Source organism: Macrosteles quadrilineatus, unplaced genomic scaffold (assembly GCF_028750875.1).
Source record: "Macrosteles quadrilineatus isolate MER2022 unplaced genomic scaffold, UCM_ALF_1.0 Scaffold_19__1_contigs__length_3004403, whole genome shotgun sequence".
Classification (NCBI taxonomy): Eukaryota; Metazoa; Arthropoda; class Insecta; order Hemiptera; family Cicadellidae; genus Macrosteles; species Macrosteles quadrilineatus.
The window spans coordinates 156,689-184,599 of record NW_026542612.1 but is presented as its reverse complement, the minus strand read 5'-3'; the positions used below and the strand labels follow the sequence as shown (position 1 = coordinate 184,599).

Below are 27,911 nucleotides of genomic sequence, written 5' to 3'. Positions count from 1 at the left end.
GATTCATAATCATTGAAATATACAGTATAAAGAATGATAATCCATCATAAAGTTTTAGATTAAGTAGTCCTACCACAATTGTGTAAAATATGTTTAATTTATTTATCTGAAATTGTGAGATGAGCATTATTGGCAGTTCTGTTTGTTAACATTTAAATGTCAACGCAAAGGTAAACATTGTGAATTTTCTCATTCTCCCATGGAGACCAATTAATATTTACTTTTGAAAACCGTTCTCCAAACTTTGGACATCCAAGGGGCGTAGCCCGAGAGGAGCTCAGGGAAGTGAATAGGCCTATGAAATTCCTAGATATGTGGACAATATTTGTGATTAATTTTGGCTGTATCGGTTTAGTATTTTAGTTGTGGCAGCCGTACAGACAGACATACACCACGTACATTTTATAATAGTATACATAGATTTATTTAGAGAGAGCATGGTTCAACAACAGTTCAACAAACGATGAAGAAATGCAGTAAAAAACTAGCCATCTAAGGGTACCTGATTCGTGCATTTCTGCAAAGCAGTATTCAGCTGCAGGCTTTAAAAAGTACTGTATGCACACCTTATCAAACAAATACGATGCGAAACTATACCTAACCGGTTTTGGAGGTCATTGATTTTTTTAAATGTCATTGGCCAGAGAAACAGCTATAGTTTCACTCAGTTACAAAACTACTCTACACATATTATTATACTTCCTTTAGAAAAAAAAAACTCGAAAAGTTATATAATGTCAATTAACGAGAGAGATGGTCGGAAACCATACAAAATAGATTACAAAAAGTATTTTGGAATTATAAAAAGGACTTGGAAATTTGTATGAGAGCTGGATAAAACTACTCAGGAAATGAAGTGGATTCCAGAGTAGAAACAGAATTAGGATACCTCAATCTGATGAATTTTTACTGAAGAATAGAACATCTTAGTCAAATTGGTCATGCATCACGTAGGCTCTAACTGGGTGTCGAATATTACTGTAAGCATGGCCACCACATACAACTACCTACGTCATCAACAGTAAAACCTCTTCAAGAAAATAAAAATAAATCACATCAGACAGTTAGTGGTATCTCATTGGATTGGCCCAACCTAAGGACTATCATCTATTATATTATTAAAGGGATACATTCAAATTTGTCGTCATCGTTTTAGTTTATTTTACCACATTAAAAATTAGGCACATGGCACATCAAAATGAAGCTTAGAGTGTGTAGATTTGCCAAAAAGTATTGACATGAACGTGTTGCATATGGGCTCAGCCCCACACGCCGATTTCCAAAGGGCTTTGCATTACATGCTTCAACAGATAAAATGATTGTATTTAATTATTTGAATTAAACAACTGGTATATGAAATTAACTGGTGGTTGTTTATTTACTCAAAGAAGATGTTTATGGTGATTTATTTACATTGATAAAATTTGTGTGTTACGTGACTTTTGACTATTGATAGTCAATGGTGTTAATTTGTTAAGAGGGTTAAGTTTTGTTAAAAAAAGGTAGTAAAAGTGTTGTAGAATATTGCTCAGTTTTCTTTGTAATTCATATTGTAAACCACAGGTAAAGAGGATTTACTAAAACAAAAATTATGGCAAAACTTCTCTTTCATGAAGCATCAATATCAAGTAACTGATGTTATTGCCACAAGGTATTTTGTTAGATTCTTTTAACTAAAATATATATGTAAGGTTTTGAAAGTAAGTAGGTCTACACTTGTAAATAAGTTTATATTTTCAAATTAAGTCATACAGTTACAGTACTTTTAAACACACGTCAGCACCACACATACATTGTAATGGTTCACAACAACATCTAAAGCCCTTATCTAAGTATAATGAAAGAATTTTACATTATTATATGGTAAAATTAAGTTTTTATTCTAAAATTAACAATAGATATGTAACTATCTTATACAGCAGTTTTAAAGAACAGCATAATTATCTTCAGAACCGTTATGAAGCACGGGTATAGTAGCATTCGTATAGTCGCCTCATGCTCTTATTCTAAATTAACACAAGAAATTGTATGATTTGTCTGTTCCTGGCAACGTTCTAGTGGAATCTAGTAGACCTTCTGACTAACAAAGTTGACCCTAACAACTGTCCTATGGCATTGTAACATGCCTTTGTAAGAACATACCAGAATTCCCACGAAACTATTAAAATGTTTCCAGTTGAGCTTTGAAATAACTGTTGCCTGTGGTTTTATAACAGCATGACCATTGCGGGAACGCGGCTGAAAACACTTTTCTGCGAATGTAGTTCATTAGAAGTGTAGAGGATCACAATATTGGCATGTTTCAAACCAACCAACTCTTGGTAACTTACAAGTTACTTGGTAACTTGTTTGTGAAATGATTTGTCAAGTTGAGAAACATAAATAGTCTACAAAAAAAATTACCATACAAAAAATAATTTATTCATAAATTATCCATTTTAATTACTTGTCTTAATGGAGCGATAGGAAAGAAGATGGTTACAGTATAATATAGGACGAGATGTTTGCCCGTCCTACTTACGAGAATCAAGTAGTCGATTAAAACTGAATACAATTCATTCAGAACAGCTAGTTTAGGCCTATACGCATAAAGAAAAGTTCTAGCAGTTTTAATAGGGAAATAATAATCACGTGACCACCTATTTCTTTCATCCGATTATAGACCGGATTACACGATATGCATTTTAAATTCAATAATTTTACAATAAAATACCCCCGCCACAGCAAACCTGCCGACTAAGCGAATTTCCATTTGACTGAATTGATTTTCAATTAAATATATTTAAATAACATTAGGTTTAATGAGTACCTAGGTTTGCTGCTACACGGAAACTAATAAAGTGTGTTTTTAGTAAAATATTGATAGCTTAGTACAAAATAAATAACTTTGCCAAGTTTTATCAAAATATATCCATAAACAAGAAAACTACAACATTTGACAATATTCTCCATAAGAAAAACATGGGAATTTTAAATTTACAATTTCTTAAATTTTCTCTATTACCAATAACCGAACAAAAATACTTTTACATACTCAATTATTTGTTTTTTAAGCTCTTAAAAAAGGGCTAAAGAGAAATTGGGAAATTTTGTGTTTTGAGGGTCAAAAGTGAGAAAAACCAATTTTTACCCCATAAAAACCCCCGTAAAACCCCGTTCCCAAAATACCTTGTGGCAATAACATCAGTTACTTGATATTGATGCTTCATGAAAGAGAAGTTTTGCCATAATTTTTGTTTTAGTAAATCCTCTTTACCTGTGGTTTACAATATGAATTACAAAGAAAACTGAGCAATATTCTACAACACTTGTACTACCTTTTTTTAACAAAACTTAACCCTCTTAACAAATTAACACCATTGACTATCAATAGTCAAAAGTCACGTAACACACAAATTTTATCAATGTAAATAAATCACCATAAACATCTTCTTTGAGTAAATAAACAACCACTAGATAATTTCATCTACCAGTTGTTTAATTCAAATAATTAAATACAATCATTTTATCTGTTGAAGCATGTAAAGCAAAGCCCTTTGGAAACCGGCGTGTGGGGCTGAGCCCATATGCAATACGTTCATGTCAATACTTTTTGGCAAATCTACACACTCTAAGCTTCATTTTGATGTGCCATGTGCCTAATTTTTAATGTGGTAAAATAAACTAAAACGATGACGACAAATTTGAATGTATCCCTTTAATAATATAATAGATGATAGTCCTTAGGTTGGGCCAATCCAATGAGATACCACTAACTGTCTGATGTGATTTATTTTTATTTTCTTGAAGAGGTTTTACTGTTGATGACGTAGGTAGTTGTATGTGGTGGCCATGCTTACAGTAATATTCGACACCCAGTTAGAGCCTACGTGATGCATGACCAATTTGACTAAGATGTTCTATTCTTCAGTAAAAATTCATCAGATTGAGGTATCCTAATTCTGTTTCTACTCTGGAATCCACTTCATTTCCTGAGTAGTTTTATCCAGCTTTCATACAAATTTCCAAGTCCTTTTTATAATTCCAAAATACTTTTTTGTAATCTATTTTGTATGGTTTCCGACCATCTCTCTCGTTAATTGACATTATATAACTTTTCGAGTTTTTTTTTCTAAAGGAAGATTAATAAGTCAACCCTACGCATGTCATTTCATTTTTATCCAAATGCTAAAATTGTGTCACAAACGCTGAATGTTTACAGATGTTACTTTGGGCAAATTGTTTTACTCTAAAATGTTAGCGTCGGCTGCTATACTTAAAAAAAATTAAAACTGAATTTCTACAAAACTGAAATCTATACAGTAAAATCATGGCCTCGTCATTCCCTAGGGCTCAAAACTGTCTTTCTTTCATTTCAACACAAAAATCATGAAAATCCGTCAAGTGGATCAGAATCGTGTCACGTAGTTCAGAATCGTGAAAAAAAACCCTGTCACGTTTTAATATACTTTTTGATGATTATTTTTTGACCGTGTAAAACAAAAAATGTATATCACTTTCCAACACAATTACTTTGACAAATTCTCGGGTCTTTAAAGTGTTTTCCGCCTCGACCTCCACAGGGTCAAGCGGGTGGATCTCTGACCGGATGTTAAGTAATCGGAAGTAGACACGCCAACCGGAAGCAGTTTCAGAAACAAATTGTCCTGCGCCAATCCGCCAATGGACAGACATACACAATCCGTAGATCACAGACCCTTCCTTGATATCTACCTGACTTTACTTAAATTTATTGACTAAAATTTACTTAGGGCAATGTTTTGTGTAATACGTCGCAAAGAATCCATTGTGTTTATCTAACGGTATCATGTAGAATTATAGTAAACACATGATGTCGGGCCTGAAACAACATTTACTTTGTTACAGATTCAACCCTGTTGCAATATAGGAAAACTAATTAAAAAAATAAGCTGATACAATAACCTTACCCTCTTAATATAGCTAATTTTTATACTCGACGTTTTATAACAAGGAAACATGCAAACGTTCTACCCCATTCCCATTGTTTTGTAATTACCAAGTTCTTCATATGGGTAGGACCATTGACTATATAACCACAACTTGTTGTGGTTATATTTATATAGTCAATGGTAGGACTGGTAAGTTTTTGAAGAATTCACCCAGGCCATGTCAAATACCTAAGACATTTCAGTTCAGTAAAAACGAACTGATAAAATAACCACGATAGTTATTCTGTGATCGTACTCCCAAACTCGTACTGTATATTCAGTCAAGCACTACGGATATTCCCAAACAGGTTGATACTCCTTAGTCATTGCCTTGTTTTTCTTGTTTATCACTTTATAGATTAGTCGAGTCATATTATTACTCAATAGAAACAACTATTCAAGTTGTAGTATGATTTATTCGTACTTAGCTCATGCAACTTGCTTGAACCTGATAATTTGTAACACATAATTTATCAAGGGTAAGATAGTAATTTTATAAAAGTCCCAGACCATACAGTCATATGTACAAAGAGAAAGCTTTAGCGCAGTGGTACAAGCATGGTAAATGTACCCTTAACAATTGGTATGTGCAATAATTTGAACTTTTAGGTACTACAATACAACATTTGTAAACAAAAATCAGAGTTTGTGCAAATTCACGAATGTTATATTCTTCGGTAGTATAGTGGTCAGTATCCCCGCCTGTCACGCGGGAGACCCGGGTTCGATTCCCGGCCGGAGAGGGAACATTTTGCACATTTGACTCGAACGAAGTACCTGAACGAATTGTATAATTTTTTCTTACTCCTAATGAGATCGTAGGAAGACATTTGCTGGCTAAACGTATGTGAAAAGAAGACCTTATTTTTAGCATAAATAATTATAGTTTTTTATTTACAAATATTCTCGTACATTGTCACATTTTTCTTCTCCTGGGGCTCTAGAAGCCGGATCTCCCTTGAGGTTTGGGTCTCGCCAGAACACGACCTTGAAGTCTACGTGACAGAAACTGATGTACAAAAAAACTATCTTTATACTATGTTACATAACACACGAATGCTGCTCGACCTTTGCCCCCAAGTGTGCAGTATACTACTTATAGCTCTTTTCACAGAAATAAGCACATTATTCCATACTGAGCCTGTATTCTTCATTTATCAAATTTAATTAAGACGGATTGTTGCAATTGATTGTAGAAAACCTAGCAAAAGTGAACGTGCAAGATGAATACTAAGGTTAAACTCCTTTAGCTACCCTCTAATATTTTAACTATCGTTAATCAACTTGTGGCGCCAACTACCCCACAGCTATTTAATGTACTAAAATCATTGACTAAACAGAATAGACTTCCAATTTATTGTAAAAATTTGAAGCAAAAAAGTATGAAGATCAAGGCCGTCTCAAAAGAGAGCCAATGCAGTATCATAGCAAACAGCTGATTGATTTATCACTTGACAGAGAAAAATGTCATTAGTTGTCAACAGATTGTACCACGTTTAGCGTAAGGCATCAAATTTTACATTACATGGGAAGTCTATTCTGTGTATAGTCAATGCTACAAACCTTTCCATTCAGGCCGATAGCTTTTAGTAGCTTTTCGTGTATTCATGTAAGGGTGTGAAACTATCGGGAATTTGAAACATGTATTTTCAAAATATTTTTTGGTATTTTTGATTTTCACGTATGTTTTTCATATTCAATTCTGATTCACGTAAACATGTTTTGTGTTCAAATTAACATCAAAGACTTTTGTTAGGGATAATAACCATTATCGTTTTTGTATTAGAAGAAGATTTCGTTGATATAAAATTTATATTTTTAAAATCTGTTAGTTTTAGAGTAATGTTGCTTAAATTCAAAAATTTTCTTTAAAGATTACATCTAATTAAATTTGCCCAAATTGGATTTCGTTAATATTAAAACATAATATTTTTATTCGGTACTTTTAAAGCTGTTAGTAATTTTTTTCATGGTTATCGGTTGTATAGTGGTCAGTATCCCTGCCTGCCACGCGGGAGACCAGGGTCCGGGTTCTATTCCCGGCTGGAGAGGAAAATTTTTTTATCCCACAGGTTATTTAACAAAATTCTATCCTTATCCGTGTTGCCAAAATTTTATCAGAGGTAAAATCCATAATGATAAATGTTTATTATTATTCTAGCAGGTTTTTACTAGGAACAAGAGTCATTCATATGTGCATAAGAAATATTTACACAACTATCATAAGAAACCCTCATATTTATGCACAAGAATCATTGTTATCTTCCCTGATTAAATAAATAAATCTCCGAAAAATTTTACTTTCTCCAAAATTCTATATAGGCCTACTACTTTATGGAAATTTTCCCAGTACATTATAGGTTAAGATAATGTCTTTGAGTACCGAACCAAATTGGAGCCCACTCAACGGAAGAATGGACACTTGGAATTTATCGGTGACTGCAACGTAAAGCTCAAAGTCCTATTTCTGTACTGTTGTGATGCAAATGTAATGGGAATGTCCAGAAGGAAATGTCAAACGGGCTGGTTTCCTCGTAGCTCAAACCAGCTGCTACTGCTTCTACCCAGTGCACACCCCGTACAACATCTCATTTGTGAGCAAAATCAAAAGACTATTTTATTCCCCAAGACGGAACCATGATGTATAGGATGGATCAAAGTATCTACGTAATAAAAAGAGAAATACAAGTTCTTGATCACTTTATTCTGTGATCAAAGCAATAAATCAATTGCTTATATTCCTAATATTTACTAAGTAAACTATAAAAACTTACAATCGTAAAAACGATTGAAAAATTAAATAGGGTAAAAACACAGTGGAGCAGGGCAGGTAGCTGGTAGCCTGGCTGGTCGCTTACTCGCTTAACTGCTGGTTACCTGGAGGGTAGCTGGGACATAAACACAGTGGCGCTAAGTACACTCGCTTGTCAGCCGCCGATACTAATATTATCACTTAAAATATTAGTGGTATAGGATAAACTTTTGTTTGAATCCTAGTTCATTCGCTATTTCATTCTACAGATCGTTGAGTACGTGACGTTTGTGGTATTCCGGATGGGCTTGGTTCCACAAAGGCACACGGATAATAACCTCTGATATTAATTTGTCTACGTCCATTATTTTATTTCATTTAAACAAAACAACATTCAAATAAATCAACTAAAACAAACAACACTCCGTATACAAAGAATGCGCAGTGAAAGATCCCGCGTGGAACTTGCGAACTCGAGAACACGTGGCTGTCAAGTTCTGCTATTTGCGCATGCCCCAGTCGAGCCTTCCCCGCTTACAGCTCCCAAACAATCGACTTGGCAATTCTTCTAGCTTGCCGCCTAGCTTACTGCTACCATGTCGGCTACCTGCTAGGTGCGACTGTGTGCGTACCCATAACAACGCGTGCTTTAATTCTACATCGCAGTAAGCGAGTACTGTAAGCGACCCGCCAGGCTACCAGCTACCTGCCCTGCTGCCCTGCTCCACTGTGTTTTTACCCTAAGGTTTCATCTATACATCTTGAATTAATAAGTAGAAACCCAGAGTATGAAGAAAATGCGCAGTGGTGCGGTTGGCAACATGAGAATGTAGAGTAAGAGTCCAAATCCTATTTGCAACAGATAAATAGGGAAATAACAAGGAAAGTACCTGTACAGAGAATATTTTAAAAGAAGGATTAGGAAGAAGGAAATCCCATTGTCGTTTTGTATACCAAAATAAAGTGTGTGAATCACAGTAATCCTATCCGTCGCGAAAAACCTGCGGCGGAATTGATGAAAGTCTCCGAAATGGTTTTCGCTAATTTATTAAATAGTCACACTCTATATTTTGTTACGGATTTAATTGTAGTGTGTTTCTTACTTTTTCAGCAAAGCGTTGGTCATTTCTCACCACACGTTGATTTTATTTAGTCTTTTATACTCAACTTTATAAATTTTAAAGTTATGCCCATTAGCATTACGATTTAATTCATACTGATTCAAATACAATACATAGCCAAGAAACATTAACTGTAGCAGTTGAATGGTTTGTTTAATCACAAGATCTAAAGCATTATTCGGAAAAATAATAATAATTTTTACCCACTCAGGATAATGTGGTGTAAACAAGTCTTACTTTTTACCGATTCGACTTACTTTACTTACAGTTTAACTGTTGTTTGAACTTTAAAATAGTTTTATTCACCATGTACGTTTTAGAGATTAAGCCTTCCCCAAGTCCCCCTAATTGCTGCTTATCTGCAAAACATCGAATACCTCGTGCTTGTATACCCTGAGAAACAAGTCGGGTTGTTTAGCAATTTATGAATGTGAACCAACGAGTTTATTTACCATCCTAAAAATCCTACGTGATTCATAAAATTGTTTTATGATGACATACTAATAATCACAGAGCATATATCATTTTTATTTTTTATTTGGAGCGACATATGTGTATTAAGTAATCGTAAATGTAAAAAGCTAGAACGAGTAAGAACTGCAGCCCCATTTTGTCAACACTTACCTGGATGCAGTTAAAATACTGTATTGTCAAACCAAGGGGACATATTGTAATACAACTTTAAACTAATCGAATAGCCGTTACGATAAACCCTAATATCATACTAAAGGGTCAATTAATTTATTATTACTAAAAGCTAAACTGAACAAACCTGTTTGAGATGGTGCTGACAGGTGACTAGGTGCACTGGTAGAGGTTCGCGGTGCGCGCCACTGGTATAGGTCAGTGGTATACTGGTAGTGGTAGGACATACCACTGCACCCCTCCCATGCCTCCCACGCTGACCGCCTGTGATGTCCTGTTATCATGATGGCAGTGACATTGTCCTGACATCAAGGACATTACCACTGCCACTGCCTCTGCCTTGCCACTAACTACAGGACATAACCGTGATTGTCAATACTGTATAGAACAACGTATGATATACTATTTATAATTCCATAGACGGACAGTGAGCCATTTACGTCTTGAACTATTTTAAAGTTGTAAACCAAACGAGAGAGATAATATGCAGACATGGTTACTCATGGTAATAAGCCTAAACTTCTATGCGATTGTAGAACGATTTTCTCAAGGGAGGACCTGAATGTACTCGTATATTCTAAGTTCTAATATTTATGGTAAGATGCCGATATTTAGTTGCTATTATCAGTTCGTTAGCTGAAGGAGGTCGACTATACACTTATTAGTATGTTATCTCTTACAGACGAATAAAGGAAAAGATATAGAATTCACTGAGTTGGAAACAAAGGTTTACCTAAAGTATCTTCATAGGAGTACGTATCTTAACATGACTAATAATTAATTAGGTATTCAAACTATTCTACATTACTCACTATTGTTTACCTAAATAGTTATATTGATCGTTTAGTGATTAAGCTGCAGATAAAACATAATGTGCAGTAATTTAGAGCTTTATTTTAATATGTTTAGAAGGAATGTCCAAACTTAAAAATTCTATTCAATTGCATTGTTATGTAATATACAGGTATACCTATGCAAATCAATATGTAACATATTGGTTTATGTGAACAATATCACGAGTCCAACCTTCAATATATAGAACATAATAATATATATAGCAATTATAATATATATAGTTAACTGTAATAAAACAAAAATAGTTATAACTTTTGAAGTTATTTCCAAATTAAAAACATAATTTGTCAATTTTACACTATACAACAATTAAATAGTGTCAGTTAACAAGTTTTATTGCCAGATGGTAAGCTTACATTAATTATTGTATTATCATGTGTGAGTAAAACGTGATAAGACTAACTTGCACCAGGAGTATGCTACCAAATAAGAGATTATTGTACTGTAGGTATTATTATTGTACCGTTTTATTATCAGTGTATTATTATAATATTGTGGTACAAATTAATTAAACCACCAACTCCTTTAAAGCATCCACGGTTTCATATGATTGTTTTATTATATTCATAGCAGATGACATATACTGTCAAAAATCATTCCATTTTGTTGAATGAAGCATTTTTTCAAATGAACCAACATCAAAATACAATATTGTCACACCAATGAGAAACACCGATAAGCAATATTACCTATCAATATATCCTATACTCTAATATGAGAAATGTTTGCTTGTATGTATGTATGTATGTATGTATGCTTGCTTGCACAAAGATCTCGAAAACGGCTCCGACGATTTTCTTCAAATGTTGTAAATAGTTTATTTCTGGCCTAAAAACGAGTTTACTGCAGTTAGAACTGCCAACAAAAATCTAATTACGTAGAAAAATGAAACTGAAAATCACATTTTTTTAACATTAGTCTTATGGGTTGCTAGGTAACCATGTTGGCTGAATTAAATAACAAGGAAAAAGTAAACAAAAGACTTGAAGTTGTAGCATGTGTTCATAATAAGCCAACTACCCACAGTATATTAGCAAATTACAAATACAGTACAAAAGGAAAAACATCCCTTGTTAATATTTAGCAAAGATTATACTGAAGATTACTCGATACATTGTAGTCAAGGGTAGCAGCGCGAAGTCTGGGATCTGTTGATGACGATTAGATTAAGGTATCTGCAATCCTAAAATGCTATGGGAAGGGAAGGAAACAGGTCCGCGACGTAGGAAGTGGTGAAGGAAGTAGTAAAGGCAATCATAAAATGCTATGGGAATAGAGAGAAACAGGTCCGTAACGTAGAAAGTTATGAAGGAAGTAGTAAAGGCGAGCAGTCCGGAGTGTGGGGATTGTTTATGACGATAAGATTAGGGTATCTGCAATCCTAAAATGCTATGGGAAGGAAGGAAAACAGGTCCGCGACAGAGGAAGTGGTGAAGGAAGCAGTCAAGGCGAGCTTTCCGGAGTGTAAGAACTGTTTATGACGATTAGATTAAGGGTATGGGCAATCCTAAAATACTATGGAAAGGGAGGGAAACAGGTCCGTGACGTAGGAAGTGGTGAAGGAAGTAGTCAAGGCGAGCTGTCCGGAGTGTGGGAACTGTTTATGACGATTAGATAAGGGTATGGGCAATCCTAAAATGCCCTGGGAAGGGAGGGAAACAGGTCCGTGACGTAGGAAGTGGTGAAGGAAGTAGTCAATGCGAGTAGTCCGGAGTGTGGGAACTGTTTATGACGATTAGATTAAGGTATCTGCAATCCTAAAATGCTATGGGAAGGGAGAAAAACAGGTCCGCGACGTAGGAAGTGGTAAAGGAAGTAGTCAAGACGAGCTGTCCTGAGTGTGGGAACTGTTTATGACGATTAGATTAAGGTATTTGCAATCCAAAAATAACTAATATAATGGTTTTAAATACCTTCAGTCACCAGTTCAAAATAGTCGGCTATTGCGACCTAGGTTTCGGCACGAAGTTGTACCATCATCAGGCGGGCCAGTTTTGAGTGAAGGTGACTGAAGGTATTTAAAACCATTATATTAGTTATTATAACCAGTTCAGGGGCAATCCCACATCTTATGATGTCGAAATTAGAAAATAAAAAAAAATTAATCCTAAAATACTATGGAAAGGGAGGGAAACAGGTCCGCGACGTAGGAAGTGGTGAAGGAAGTAGTCAAGGCGAGTAGTCCGGAGTGTAGGAACTGTTTATGACGATTAGATTAAGGTATCTGCAATCTTTAAATGCAATGGGAAGGGAGGGAAACAGGTTTGCAACACAGGAAGTGGTGAAGGAAGTAGTAAAGGCGAGTAGTATGGATCGTGGGAACTGTTTATGACGATTAGATTAAGGTGTCTGCAATTCTGAAATGCTATGGGAATGGAGGGAAACAGGTCAATGACGTAGGAAATGGTGTTGGACGTAGTAAAGGCGAGCCGTGTGGAGTTTGGGAATGGATTTATGTATCTCCAATACTAAGACTGCTTTTAGAGTGAACTAATGATTTTCTCCGAGCAAAGCTCGGTCCCCAGGTACTTATATTAATAATACCACAATTGTGATGAGATATAGTGAAAGTCAACATTTTTCATATCCTCTCAAGAAACCATCAATATCAAAATGTAATGATACTGTAACAGTTAAATTGTTTTATTATTTTTCAATATCTATTATAGGTATTGTTATAGGTAATATTATGGTTATACCATTGACACATTCTATTTGTCTATGGTAATACTTGGGTATTCTAAGCCTTCAACTTTGGTTGACCTAAAATGATTAATTACCAATACCTAAGATAAACTGGCTAGTATGTTTATATAATTGTTACATAACTGCGTATTATGATTACTATATACTGTATATACCAGGGGAAGATAGGTACGTTTGTTTGTACAGGTCCGGACGAAGCACAAGGACGTGTGTGAGAGCGGATGTCAGTTTTGCACAAATAATGAGTCTGCAAATATATAATAGAGACAAGTTAAATGATTACGACGAATTCTCCAGGAAACGTACTTGTTTGTCGTCACATTTCCGTGCTTGCAAAACACATTTGAGTAGTTTTAATGAGTGCAATGCTATATCCATTCTACGATGTGTGTATTCTGTGTACTGCATTATAGGTAATAGACCTTTGAAGTACACCTAATTGTTTTTTTCATGGAAATGCTATTGGAATGTAAATTTAATTTCAAGTAAACCATATTAATTTAATATTCAGAGATTCTATCTTTCGCACTGTTTTATTTTTTACGAATATTACTATTTTAAGGGAGAGATTATTTTCAGAGTTAGTAGTCTCTGTAAAATAAAACAAGTGTAGATTTTAATAAAGCGTATTTGTGAACCTTCAATGAATATAATCAATACGTTGTATGCACGTTTGGTTTACATTTGTTGTAATTGACGGTAGGCGCGCATAAATGAAAAGTCAAAAAAGTTACCGGAGGATTTTGATATTCTAGTAGGCAACATCTATGCATGATGGTTCTTTAAATTTGCGTGTGATGGTTTATTGTTAGTACTAAAGTTATTGTCAATAATTAAATTACGTGTCGTTCGATTTAAAATCTGTCTATCTAGCAAGAGAGAGAGGCTTTACTTCCCAGACAAAGACGTTGTAGCTTTCGTGTTTACCTGCTTGTGGCAGGACAACAACAAAGGCAATGTTCATAAGTCGCCACAGTGTTTGTTTACCTAGCGACAAACCGCGACCTTCAGCGGTTATCTTTATTACAAACCTTGCCTATTATCAAGCAACGCTGAGGTCGGTAGGCCCATAGACGAAATAGACAAACACATCCTACTCCTGAAATGAGAAAACTTCCGGTTCTTGCCTCCGTGCAGTAGATCCTAGCAGCAATATAGAGTTGCCGCCGAAGATCTTTGTCAGAAAGCACCCACACGGCCGGGTCAGGGCCACCTTCTTAACTGACCTCTACTTTTTATCACGTGATTTCAATACAAACAGTGATTGTGTTACACATATTTCAACGTCACTCCTTAAATGCAAAGTGGTAAACATTGAAAGTAAAGGAAAAGATCCGCGGATCTGTTTACACAGCTATAAATTTAATTTGACCTAAATTCGTCCTCTGTGTGGGAAATTGAAAAGGCAGTTGTGCAAAATCTCCGAGGATTTATAGTCTTGCCACAACACTGCTGCTAATTGGATGGCAAGAAGGCCAGTCGGTGACATGTTGAGATGCGTAATAGAATTATCTTCTTTTCCCATAACTTGATGAAAATCCATCAATCTAGTGGTTATTGCTGCCGGGTAAGTATATACCATTTACTCAGATATTAAATCCTTATAGAGAAGCCAAAGAAAATTTTAAGGTGGGTTTCTGACCCTAATATTCAGAGTGTTTTTTTTTTATTATTTATTTTGTCATGTTACCAGCTTTGACGCTATTTTCCTACTAATATAAATGAGAAAGTTTGGATGTATGGATGTATGTATGTTTGTGACAAGTAAACGCGAAATATACTGGTCGGATTGGGCTGAAATTTGGCATGATGATAGCTCACATTCCCTATTAACATATAGGCATATTCTTATCTCAAAAATCCTTTCGGGCTCCACCCATAGGCTCTGCAGTTCCCTATGTTAACCTTATGAGTATTAATATTTAAAGGGAATTAAAGAATTTAGCCAGCTGTTTCAACGAAAAGAGTTGATTTTCTATGTGATGCAAAAGCATTAAAAATTCATAAGATTTTTATAACATGCACCCTGCACTATTATTTTTTCATTGTTTTTGAAAACAGGTAATTTGAACTAAGCAGCAACAAAAGAACTGTGATTCGCAATGAGAACTGACAAAGTAGAATTGTTTTATGTTTATGTTTTTAATTTCATGAATGATTTGTGATATTTTGCGAATTTTTAATAATCTATCTTTCTCTATTGTGTGGGTAAAGTGGTAGAACATTATGGATATGGTAGATGTGTAATACTATAGCATACTGTCAATTTGAGGAAGCAAATTTTCTCAAACCGTGTCTTCTCACATTGCAAACGCAAAGATCGAGTATAACTGCAATAAGCATTTTATAATTATTTGCCAACCCCGTACGAAGGACGGGTACTCTGCTAGTAAATAAATAAATTAGCCCATTAAATGAACCAATTGAACTATTGCTTCGTCCGTTCCTCCGTATCATAAAGTACTCAAAGGAATAAATACATCAGTAAAGCGCTCGCTATAAACATGATTGTAAAAGCAGAGAAGCACATCGTCGTCACAGGCCCACGTTAACCTAATGTCGTACAGTTTCATAATTAAAAAAAAAGGAAATACTGTTGATGTTGTCTATTTTTGCAGTATTCAATGGCAATAAAAACAACCACAAATCGACGTAAGGTTAGCAAAACAATTCAGGTGAAAGTCGGAAACTTTATAGTTATTGGTACAACTGTAATAGCTCGAGGTCATTATAGTTATTCTTACTTTTGACAAATGTTTTACTGTTAACTTTTCTACCAGGGTCGTTAAGAATGTACTATGCCTGAAAATATTATATGCACGATGGCTTAGTGAATTTATGAAGTGTTAAATGATAATTAGTCCCAGAATAAAGAGCAATACATACGTAAATACTCTTATTAGAGGAAAAAATATAACAAATATATCTATAATGTATAATGGTCACATTCGTTTATGATTCAGGCAGAAGCAGTAACTCCATACATCTTGGGCTAAGTTCACCATCACATGTAAAAAATAGTGTAGCTATAAATTACTAAAATGATACAAGGTGTTTTAATTAATAAATTTTATGGAAATCTCATAAGTTGACAAATCATACCCTCCTACCGAGGAAGTAAATATATCTTTATAATTACACATTACGGAAGCGAATTAACTAACCAGCCTTAGCGACGTGATGACAATGCATGCGTTTCATTGGGCTTACTTCAGTATAATTTGGATCCGAGACAGGTGCCTTAAAGGTTTCTCGTGTATCGAGCTACGACCCGCGAATAAATTAGCGAGAATACACCTCGACCTTTGCGGCCTGCGGTGTGTGTGATGAGGGGGCCTTGGGGCCCGGACACATGGCATGCCAATATAGTATTGTCGCGGTTGTGTTGCGAATATGCTGTGTCCACATAGTATCTGAATAGTGAAGAAGGGACGTCCCTGCAGTCACAGTTATTGTTTCCAAGAAAACTGAGTGTCCGGAAAGACTCGGACAAGGAAAGACATGGGAAGTTCCGGACAAACATGGTCAACATTGTATTTGGGTCTTCATACGTAGGCTTTGGCGGCCGGCGGTGGTTTCTGCGTCGTCAGTATTGTAGATGGCTCCCAGACGTATTACAATTTTGATACATTTACGCCTCGACATGTCACCACTCCTGTTGAAAGGGGGAAAATATCTCAATATATCTATGAGCTTGGATGAATACTAGAAAGGTTTTCCAATCCCTTGGTTATACACTATTTGCACGGTAACATCCACCAATTTGACTAAACAAATTGTATAAATCAACTTGTGATAAAAGATTATTTGTCAATGACTATATCAAACATTTTTGTGATTTAGTACGTGTTGGCTATAATACACATTTTCCAAGGTAGAATGGATGAACTTGTTCGCAGAATGAGTTGTTTGAAAATGTGACAAAATGCAAGTTGCACACAGCAGTAGAAGTACGGCGTGCAGTGCCACACGTACAGTATATTGTCCTCAAGTACAAGCAAACAGTTTGGGGCCAAGGAGACCAGAGTGAGTGTAATACAGAGTTATACTCACATGTTATACATCAACACATACACACTTGTACTATATCTGCCTAGGGTCACTTTACATGTCAAATGCAGTAATGGGTTGTATGATAATTGATTGAATTGAACACATTTTACAGCGAAAGTGTAAATACTCGTTATCAATGAGACATAAGACATACGAATAAGACATAAGATCAATTTATTTCCTTTAGAACTTACAAAACACAAGTCATTGGAAAACTTCAATTTCTAGCACATTATAAAACATACATTGAGATTTATGAATAAAACAATTCCTTCATCATCATATAATAGAAAAGGAAATACATACATACATACAATCACACAAGAAACCATACTATAGTACTTATACTATAAAAAATTCGAGATAAAAACTATTTGAGACAATGGGCCAGGGAAGTTTGCTATCAACTTATTGCTTACGGGTCCTCACCAGTGATAGTTGGAAAACACCAGACAACTTTGCGTTACTGAGGTTGGGAATAGTTGATATCACTTTTATCGCATTGTTTTGCGTCAGTCAGGCAAAAGGGTAAATCTGATCAAATCAAAGTACGAATTAAATTTCAAATGTAATTACATAATTAAAAACTGCTGACACGTTTAAAACATCTTGCTTTCAGTCTAAACACATGCTGTTTTCGCATACAAATCAGACTTCTAAACACATTTACTCACTACGTATTCATATTGTTGTTTAGAAACAATCGCGGCTTTTTGGATCGCGATTAGTAAAAAACCTGTCGCCGTCTTCAAGGAATCTCTGTACCGAAAAAAAATGTATAAAAAGGTTTGTGCACAAACCAGCCAAAGCTGGAAAATCACTAATGTATCACAATTAGTTTTGTAGTCAAACATAATAAAACACGAAACCCTTTAAATAATAGTGTAATACAGTTACGACACACGAGATAGAGAACACAATCAACACGTCTGCAAAAGATGGTGGCTCTAGCGAGACGATAATATTCATATTGTTTCATGCTTAACTATATCGACTGCAATGGCCGTTATAAAAACCATTTTTCTATTGGCAATGCATTTTTTACCATTCTAATGGCACTGGCCTGAACGTTGAGTATTAGTACCATGGTCTTCACCGGCCTTCACTATGATACAGGCCAGTGTATCTCAAGATTTGTGTGTTCCTTTTTTATTGGTAAACCATGGTATAACATTCATTACAATTAAACTGTAATACAGTTCCTTGTAAAATCGGCTTGGTTCCATTATTTTAAAGTTGAAAACGTCCGTCTTCAGATTTGTTTACGGATAGATTCTCAATTATATTTCATCACTTATCATTTTTAACGTGGAATAAATGTAATTCAATTTGTGAACTGAACGATACGCCTTACAGCTGTTGGCCCGCAGCCAAGGTCCAGGTTCACAGTTTACGGGCGCATTAGTCTTTACTACCACCAACTGCCACTGCTATACTGCTTTGATACTGCTACTGCAGCTGTCTCCAGCCAACCAGGTTCTCCAATCTCTTCAGGAATACCTTTAACCGGTTTTACATATTTTTTACAGCTTTAAATTGAGGAAAAGTGAATTTTCCCGCGAAGTCTGGTAAGGTTTACTACCACACATAATGATGGCGCCACACTCATTTATGTTTCAACATCCATACACTGGCCATTGGTGCTGATAAGGAAGAAATTACCATCCTTACCTGTGGCTATAAAATTGTAATTCAGGAAAACAGGTTGTAAACAGAAGGATTGGTGACTAAAAATAGGTTGTTCTCCCTATATCATATTCTTTCCAACTAATGAATGTTTTGTTAACCTAACCTATCACTCAGCATAACCTTTGTTTTTCAACCTATGGTGTTGTGGTCTAAAAACAACATTTTCGGTTGCTTAGATTTAATACATGTACTTTACAAGCTGAATGTAATTTCTTTCAGTTTATTAAAATATGAATTTAAGAATTATTCTTTATAAAGGTTAAATAAAGCATTTCACCTGCGGATTTCTTACCTATAAAATAACATTAAGAGAATACTGGGAACTTTGATATATTAGACAGATTGCGTTTAAATTGCTTCTTCTGAAGTAGAATTATATTGGAGCTCGGCGATGAGTCTACGAGATGGTGCTTTTATTATAAACCGTTGTTGTCGTCGTCTACTAACGCTGTTTCGACATCCAACGTAGTGATACGTTGTTGAAATTTGAAAAATGAATCAATATTATAAATTGATACTGAATTGCAATGTAGCATTTTATTATATACAGTAACTTAAAAGGCAATCTAATCAGTATGAAATAACTTGTCCAAAAATCAGAGTGCTAAATATTTAAACACCAAAGCCGATGCACAGAATTGTGAGATATACAAAAGCTATACATATCTGCGGTGTAATGCGAGCTACATTGTTACATTCAAATTACGTTAGCTACAACCACTAGTAACTGTGTAAGTATTATAAAAGCCAAGGCGCCAACAGTATTCTCCCATAGGAGATTACGCATATATAATCTTAACAGGAAGACCTTTTAAGTGTTTGTGCTCTCTTCTTTATCGCTAGATTTACTTGAGGTATCAACCTATTGAAACCTCAATGATTAAGCAACAAGACAATGTGTCACATATCAACCAATGGAATGTTTATGTATTGAGTAATATATGTTGAATGGGCGATTATACTCTGTGATACGTCCAGCCTTCAGTATGATCAGTTTGTAAGCAAATTTTATTTGTTAACTCGTGATGCCTTCTAACAACTGATGGACGTTAGATGGTATATAGTAAATACAAAACGACGAGCATAATCATAAAATATAAGTGTCACATAGGTCAAGGAACGACTTACCCTCGAGATAAAGAGTTATCCACAATAAAGTATTGATCTAGTAGAAGGCATCTACCCTATGTATGCGTTAGGCCACAGTCTAAAAGTAATCTTTACGTCGTTGGTGATTGATGACAACGATACAGTCTACAAGTAGTCTTTACGTCGTAGGTAATGCCAACGATACAGTCTACAAGAAGTCTTGACGTCGTTGGTAATGACAATGATACAGTCTACAAGTAATCTTTACGTCGTTGGTAATGACAACGATACAGTCTACAAGTAGTATTGTCGTCGTTGGTAATGACAATGATACTGTATACAAGTAATCTTTACGTCGTTGGTAATGACAACGATACAGTCTACAAGTAGTCTTTACGTCATTGGTAATGACAACGATACAGTCTACAAGTAGTATTGTCGTCGTAGGAAATGACAATGATACTGTCTACAAGTAATCTTTAGGTCGTTGGTAATAACAGCGATACAGTCTACAAGTAGTCTTTACGTCATTGGTAATGACAAAGATGCAGTCTACAAGTAGTATTGTCGTCGTTGGTAATGAAAATGATACTGTCTACAAGTAATCTTTACGTCGTTGGTAATGACAACAATACAGTCTACAAGTAGTCTTTACGTCGTTGGTAATGACAACGATACAGTCTACAATTAGTATTGACGTCGTTGGTAATGACAACGATACAGTCTACAAGTAGTATTGACGTCGTTGGTAATAACAACGATACAGTCTACAAGTAGTATTGACGTCGTTGGTAATGACAACGATACAGTCTACAAGTAGTCTTTACATCGTTGGTAATGACAACTTACTTTCTACAAGTAGTATTGACGTCGTTGGTAATAACAACGATACAGTCTACAAGTAGTATTGTCGTCATTGGTAATAACAACCATACAGTCTACAAGTAGTTTTGACGTCGTTGGTAATGACAACGATACAGTCTGCAAGTAGTATTGACGTCGTTGGTAATGACAATGATACTGTCTACAAGTAATCTTTACGTCGTTGGTAATGACAACGATACAGTCTACAAGTAGTCTTTACGTCGTTGGTAATGACAACGATACAGTCTACAAGTAGTATTGACGTCGTTGGTACTGACATTGATACAGTCTACAAGTAGTATTGTCGTTGTTGGTAATAACAACGATACAGTCTACAAGTAGTATTGACGTCGTTGGTAATAACAACGATACAGTCTACAAGTAGTCTTTACGTCGTTGGTAATGACAACGATACAGTCTACAAGTAGTCTTTACGTCGTTGGTAATGACAGCGATACAGTCTACAAGTAGTATTGACGTCGTTGGTAATGACAATGATACTGTCTACAAGTAATCTTTACGTCGTTGGTAATGACAACGATACAGTCTACAAGTAGTCTTTACGTCGTTGGTAATGACAACGATACAGTCTACAAGTAGTATTGACGTCGTTGGTACTGACATTGATACAGTCTACAAGTAGTATTGTCGTTGTTGGTAATAACAACGATACAGTCTACAAGTAGTATTGACGTCGTTGGTAATAACAACGATACAGTCTTCAAGTAGTCTTTACGTCGTTGGTAATGACAACGATACAGTCTACAAGTAGTCTTTACGTCGTTGGTAATGACAGCGATACAGTCTACAAGTAGTATTGACGTCGTTGGTAATGACAATGATACTGTCTACAAGTAATCTTTACGTCGTTGGTAATGACAACGATACAGTCTACAAGTAGTCTTTACGTCGTCGGTAATGACAACGATACAGTCTACAAGTAGTCTTGGTGTCGTTGGTAATAACAGCGATACAGTCTACAAGTAGTCTTTACGTCGTTGGTAATGACAACGATACAGTCTACAAGTAGTCTTGACGTCGTTGGTAATAACAGCGATACAGTCTACAAGTAGTCTTTACGTCGTTGGTAATAACAACGATACAGTCTACAAGTAGTCTTTATGTCGTTGGTAATAACAACGATACAGTCTACAAGTAGTCTTGACGTAGTTGGCAATGTCAACGATACAGTCTACAAGTAGTCTTGACGTAGTTGGTAATAACAACGATACAGTCTACAAGTAGTCTTTACGTCGTTGGTAATGACAACGATACAGTCTACAAGTAGTCTTTACGTCGTTGGTAATGACAACGATACAGTCTACAAGTAGTATTGACGTCGTTGGTAATAACAGCGATACAGTCTACAAGTAGTATTGACGTCGTTGGTAATGACAACGATACAGTCTACAAGTAGTATTGACGTCGTTGGTAATGACAATGATACTGTCTACAAGTAATCTTTACGTCGTTGGTAATGACAACGATACAGTCTACAAGTAGTCTTTACGTCGTTGGTAATGACAACGATACAGTCTACAAGTAGTCTTTACGTCGTTGGTAATAACAACGATACAGTCTACAAGTAGTCTTGACGTAGTTGGCAATGTCAACGATACAGTCTACAAGTAGTCTTGACGTAGTTGGTAATAACAACGATACAGTCTACAAGTAGTCTTTACGTCGTTGGTAATGACAACGATACAGTCTACAAGAAGTCTTTACGTCGTTGGTAATGACAACGATACAGTCTACAAGTAGTCTTGACGTCGTTGGTAATAACAGCGATACAGTCTACAAGTAGTCTTGACGTCGTTGGTAATAACAGCGATACAGTCTACAAGTAGTCTTTACGTCGTTGGTAATGACAACGATACAGTCTACAAGTAGTCTTTACGTCGTTGGTAATAACAACGATACAGTCTACAAGTAGTCTTGACGTAGTTGGCAATGTCAACGATACAGTCTACAAGTAGTCTTGACGTAGTTGGTAATAACAACGATACAGTCTACAAGTAGTCTTGACGTCGTTGGTAATGACAACGATACAGTCTACAAGTATAGTTCTTGACGTAGTTGGTAATAACAACGATACAGTCTACAAGTAGTCTTGACGTCGTTGGTAATGACAACGATACATTCTACAAGTAGTATTGACGTCGTTGGTAATGACAACGATACAGTCTACAAGTAGTATTGTCGTTGTTGGTAATAACAACGATACAGTCTACAAGTAGTATTGACGTCGTTGGTAATAACAACGATACCGTCTACAAGTAGTCTTGACGTCATTGGTACTGACATTGATACAGTCTACAAGTAGTATTGTCGTTGTTGGTAATAACAACGATACAGTCTACAAGTAGTATTGACGTCGTTGGTAATGGCAACGATACAGTCTACAAGTAGTCTTGACGTAGTTGGTAATAACAACGATACAGTCTACAAGTAGTCTTGACGTCGTTGGTAATGACAACGATACAGTCTACAAGTAGTCTTGACGTCGTTGGCAATGTCAACGATACAGTCTACAAGTAGTCTTCACATCGTTTACTTTTAAAGAAAAACCCAAAACGGACATTTCAAACTCGAAAAACGGACATTTCAAACTCGAAAATGTTGATGAAAACAACAGATTCTCCATAAAATTGTGCTAGTTAGGTGGCGTCTCTATCTTAATGATTGATATTTGATTAAATAAATTGTGAGGTGTCTTTGGTAGAGTTTATGTGTTGGCTTACTAAAAAATAATAGTTTTTTTTAAATCAAAGAATAATTATAAGTTTGTTAAGCTTGGCAGGTTACACACGTTCCATTTGCGAGGCCACAGATAAGCCATCAATTACCGTGTGTCGTTGAAACCGAGATAATATTTGCTCAGCCCATTAACGCTCCAAAGTTTCCATTGCTGACAACTCACTGTGTACAGACACACCCTAGGTGTCAAATACACAAATACAAACGAATATCTACTATTCGGGCCATTCGGGGAACATCTTATCTCTTCAGGTCTATTACTTAAGTAGGATTCCATATCATACTAAACTACGCTAGTAAGTAAGTGTTGACAATTTAAAATCTTGTTCGCTAAACTCAATTCCACGGATGGCTTGGTTATTATAGCCTTAAAAATTGAAGCAAAGCTCTATTATTTTGATAAATTAAATCAAACGTTACAATTAAACCATTATTATTACACTTTTACAGCACCGAGAGGATATAAGAAAACAGTACTTTTTGTGAGGTCATAAAATAAAATAAAAAAATTTTAATAATAACGAGCGGTTTGGCCCGTCCTACGTACGGGAATCGAGTAGTCTATTAAAACTGTATATGATTCAGAACAGCTAGTTTACAACTTGGTGGCCGATTCACACACACTGCTTTCATTACAGCAGCTACATACCACCTTCCACTGCATAGGCCTACTATCCCTTACCTACCTTATTTTACCACCTTGGCCACTGAAACCTCTAAAATGATCCTGGCCTCCCGTTCTCTTCTATCCCTTGCCATTTCTAAGGAAGATACCGGTCTGAAGATGTCTTTCATTACTTGGTCTTCCAAGTGGTCTTCTACCTTGTAGTACTCCTTGGAATACATTTTTAAAAGTTGAAGTATCTTCTCTCCGCCATGCAAAGCCTACCCAGCCCATCCAAGATCTGAGACTTTTAGAATGTACCCCTTTATCAAGTTTCTGAATCATCAGTACTACTGGGATAGTTATGATATGGTATGAATCGATTTTGGTTTCTACTGACACCCTGCAGCTTACTGGTCAGTTTTCTGGAGACCTACTACACCGGTTGACATTTTCATGTGTACTGTATGCAGTCATACATACTTATATTCAAAAATCTAGAAAAAGATGTATCAACACGTAAACCACTTATATCTTAAAGGATTGAGCACTTATACTTAGACGGATTGCATTTATAACAAAACTTGATTATACGTTTAAAATGTTAAGTTCATAATTACACAATCTCCTGATAACATAAATCTTTTACGGTAGGTAATAAACTGCATTTTAAAGTGAAATAGTGTCTAGGCACACTCTGGATCAATAGTTTTGTATACAAACATCTTGTGACATAAACATTTCAATGACAGTTAGAAACCAGCTGTTTGTTAAACCACCAGTAAAACGACTTTAACTCGTCCGTCGGCTGCTAGACTTTTTGAAAATTAAAACTTAATTTCTAAAAAACTGGGACCCTAAACTAAAATTATGGCTTCGACATTCCCTAGTTCTCAAAATTATCTTTCTTTCAACACAAAAATCATGAAAATCCGTCAAGTGGTTGATTCAGAATCGTGAAATAAAAAAACCCAGTTTCGTTTTAATATTATAGAAGACTAGCAGCATAACCCCCAAGCAGCAAAATCTGTACGTGCACACCTTTAATTTAGGACCAGAATGGTGGAAATCGGTGGTTTAGAAAAAACAAACCGACTCGGGAAAAACCAATATATATATATAATAAGATTAGATTTTAGACCAAAGCCAAACGCTGCTGAATGAAATTAATCGTGTTCAATTTAGAAAATAGTGTTCTTGTTTGAATCTTATAGCGGTCGAAGTTATCGAACAAGTTAGGTTTTCTATATATTTAAATTGCCCCGTTGATCTGAGAATAAGGCAAAATTCACCCATAGCTCCTGTGTACAGGAAATTCAATTATGAAAAAAGTGAAATCAGTCGCCAAAGCTATCACATGCAATCAGCTAACTCCCATTTATACGAATCTATATATAAGAAATAATTGGTTTTTCTTTTCCGAGTTGGTTTGGCTCTTCTACCCGATCGCTTTTCATAATTAATTTTGGTCTCAAATTAAAGGTATGCACACACAGATTTGCCATCAAGCATCCGCATCCATTTATCTGACGTATATTTTGAGTTATGCACAAAAGCAACTTCCTCTTTGTAAATTCCTTATGGGGGTTAAATTTGGCTTTTCTTTTCCGAGTTCGTTTGACTCTTATACTTTGACCAATTTTTATAATCTTGGTCTTCAATTAAAGGTACGCACTCGCAGATTTTCCATCAAGCATCATCATTCATTTATCTACTGTATTACAAAAAGAATTAAATGTGTTTCGAATTATTACTTCAATTTAATGTAGTAATGTATTTCACCAGTTCTAATTACATTATCCTAGTTTTGGTCTAAGAACTTTCAATGAAATACCAGCTTTCATTTGCGCTATTGATTATTAAGATCGGACATTAACCTGAAGCACGCTGCTGAATCACGAATCATCAATAATTATAATTATTTTAGTGGTTAATTGCAATCAATGGTAAGTAACTCAATTTTTATTTTAGTTATTCTAAACATCTTGCTCTTAAAACACTCATAGAAATAAAGGCTTTCATTTGAGCTATTGATCGTTTGAATCAGTTATGTTCAAGATACTCTACTACTCGATCAAAAAACACAAATTTGTTTGTTTCTCAGATTTTGAATTTAACTTTAGATATATTTACTCAATTCCAATTACGTTAATCTATATGTTTTGATTTAAGAACCTTCTGTGAAATACCAGGTTTCATTTTAGTTATTGATTATTAAGATTGGACGTACCTGAAGCACGCTGCTGATAACGAACAACCTAATTTTCTCCAAACATGGAGTTATTTATTATAACGATTGATAGATGATGATGATTTTGCTCGAAACATCAAAAGTAACCGTAGTTTTAGACGGGTTTCACCTTTCACCTAGTATTTACTTAAAATAAATTATATATTTGGATGATTAAACATTTGAAACGGTTCTGTTTCAGATGCACTGAAGATTGGCGGGTAAATAATTAACACAGGGACTTCTCTACTCTAACAAGCACCCCCGAGTGTACAGTAAACATGGCAAAATAGTCTAACAAACAGCTCCGAGGAGTTCCCCTACCTTCGTTTAGTTTTTTTTTACGAAGCCTTGTATAAATTAGAGCTAAGGAAGATATCAAGAAGAACGTTATATAATCAAGTTACATAATCTGTACACTCTTTTATATTTTAAAACCGGTGAACTGAAGTAATAACATTCCATAAGTTCCATTGAAAATATGACAAATATGAGTAGCCTACTGTACTCTTAGTTATAATGCATGCCAGTACACCATGTACTTAAATAATAAATGACAAATATATAGAAATACACGAGTAACTACAGGAGCCACATAGGCTTTTGTGAAATGAGAAACATTATTTTTGATTCTCAACATAATTGTAATTCAAAGAAAATCCTTAAAATCTCAACGAATGAGTTACTGTAAGTTTCATCGAACTTATATATTTTTCTCATATAGTGTCTAAAGGATCTTAACGTATATTCAAACTTTCTAATACTATTACTGTAAGTGTTGGATTTTATTACATATTTAAATAAATATGAAGTTTATATTTAAGGGGACTGTGAGTCAAAAAATGTTCAGAAATTGTATAAAACTGTTTTGTTTTATTGAGAAATTTTTTAATGTTATATCTTGTTATTCATGTTAACCTAAATGTATTGCAACACAAAATGACCATTTTTATCCGGAATAAAATAAAAAGCATGTCCTCATCCTCTATACTAATGTAAAAAGTAGCAAAACAGGTTTAGTGTGCAATCCCTAATTAAACTCAATATAATAATGCCGTCAACATATTCCCTTTAAAATTATTAAAAAATAAGGCCCTACTTGTTATACTTCTCTAGATATATAGCATATAATAGTTAACATTGTATAACATAGGCATTCACAGGCCCCTATTTCTGCAATAATACAGAATTCAGAAACTACTAAATGTTAGCAAATCTAGATATTTTCTTGTCAGCACACGAGGCAAGTTACAGAAGAAAGATTATTTGGTATATTAAAATTCATTACCTTAATTGCGGTTATGAAAATAAACCGTATTTCTAGTAACAACGGCTTCACATATTACGAATAATTTATCAAAATATAATGCAATTGTTGTATGATAAAAATCCATCAATCTGGAGATATCATCAAAATATTCTTAGAACATTTTAAGTAGGTTGTGAATTAGAGTAAAACATTAGTTTTAGCGAATTTCCCATATAGGGAATAAGCTATTACCGTAGTACTCATGGTAAGACCTGGACCCGGGACCGATTTTTTTTTCGTTTTGAGGTCCCTAGAGGCCAAAAACACCATCCGTTCAAATTCATATAT

The 27,911-nt window shown here is 35.2% G+C and overlaps 1 protein-coding gene and 1 non-coding gene across 2 annotated transcripts in view; one reads left to right on the top strand and one right to left on the bottom strand.

The window, feature by feature from the left end:
* The window catches only part of LOC129005332 (facilitated trehalose transporter Tret1-like), an 85,303-nt gene extending 75,596 nt beyond the window's left edge, over positions 1-9,707 (bottom strand). Inside the window, exon 1 of the mRNA XM_054434196.1 lies at positions 9,595-9,707. The gene's annotated coding sequence lies outside the window, so the exon portion shown is untranslated. The remainder of the gene's footprint in view (positions 1-9,594) is intronic.
* On the top strand, positions 5,621-5,692 carry Trnad-guc (transfer RNA aspartic acid (anticodon GUC)). Its single transcript has one exon. It is a non-coding gene; the product is annotated as a tRNA-Asp (tRNA).
* Positions 9,708-27,911: the final 18,204 nt, after the last annotated feature.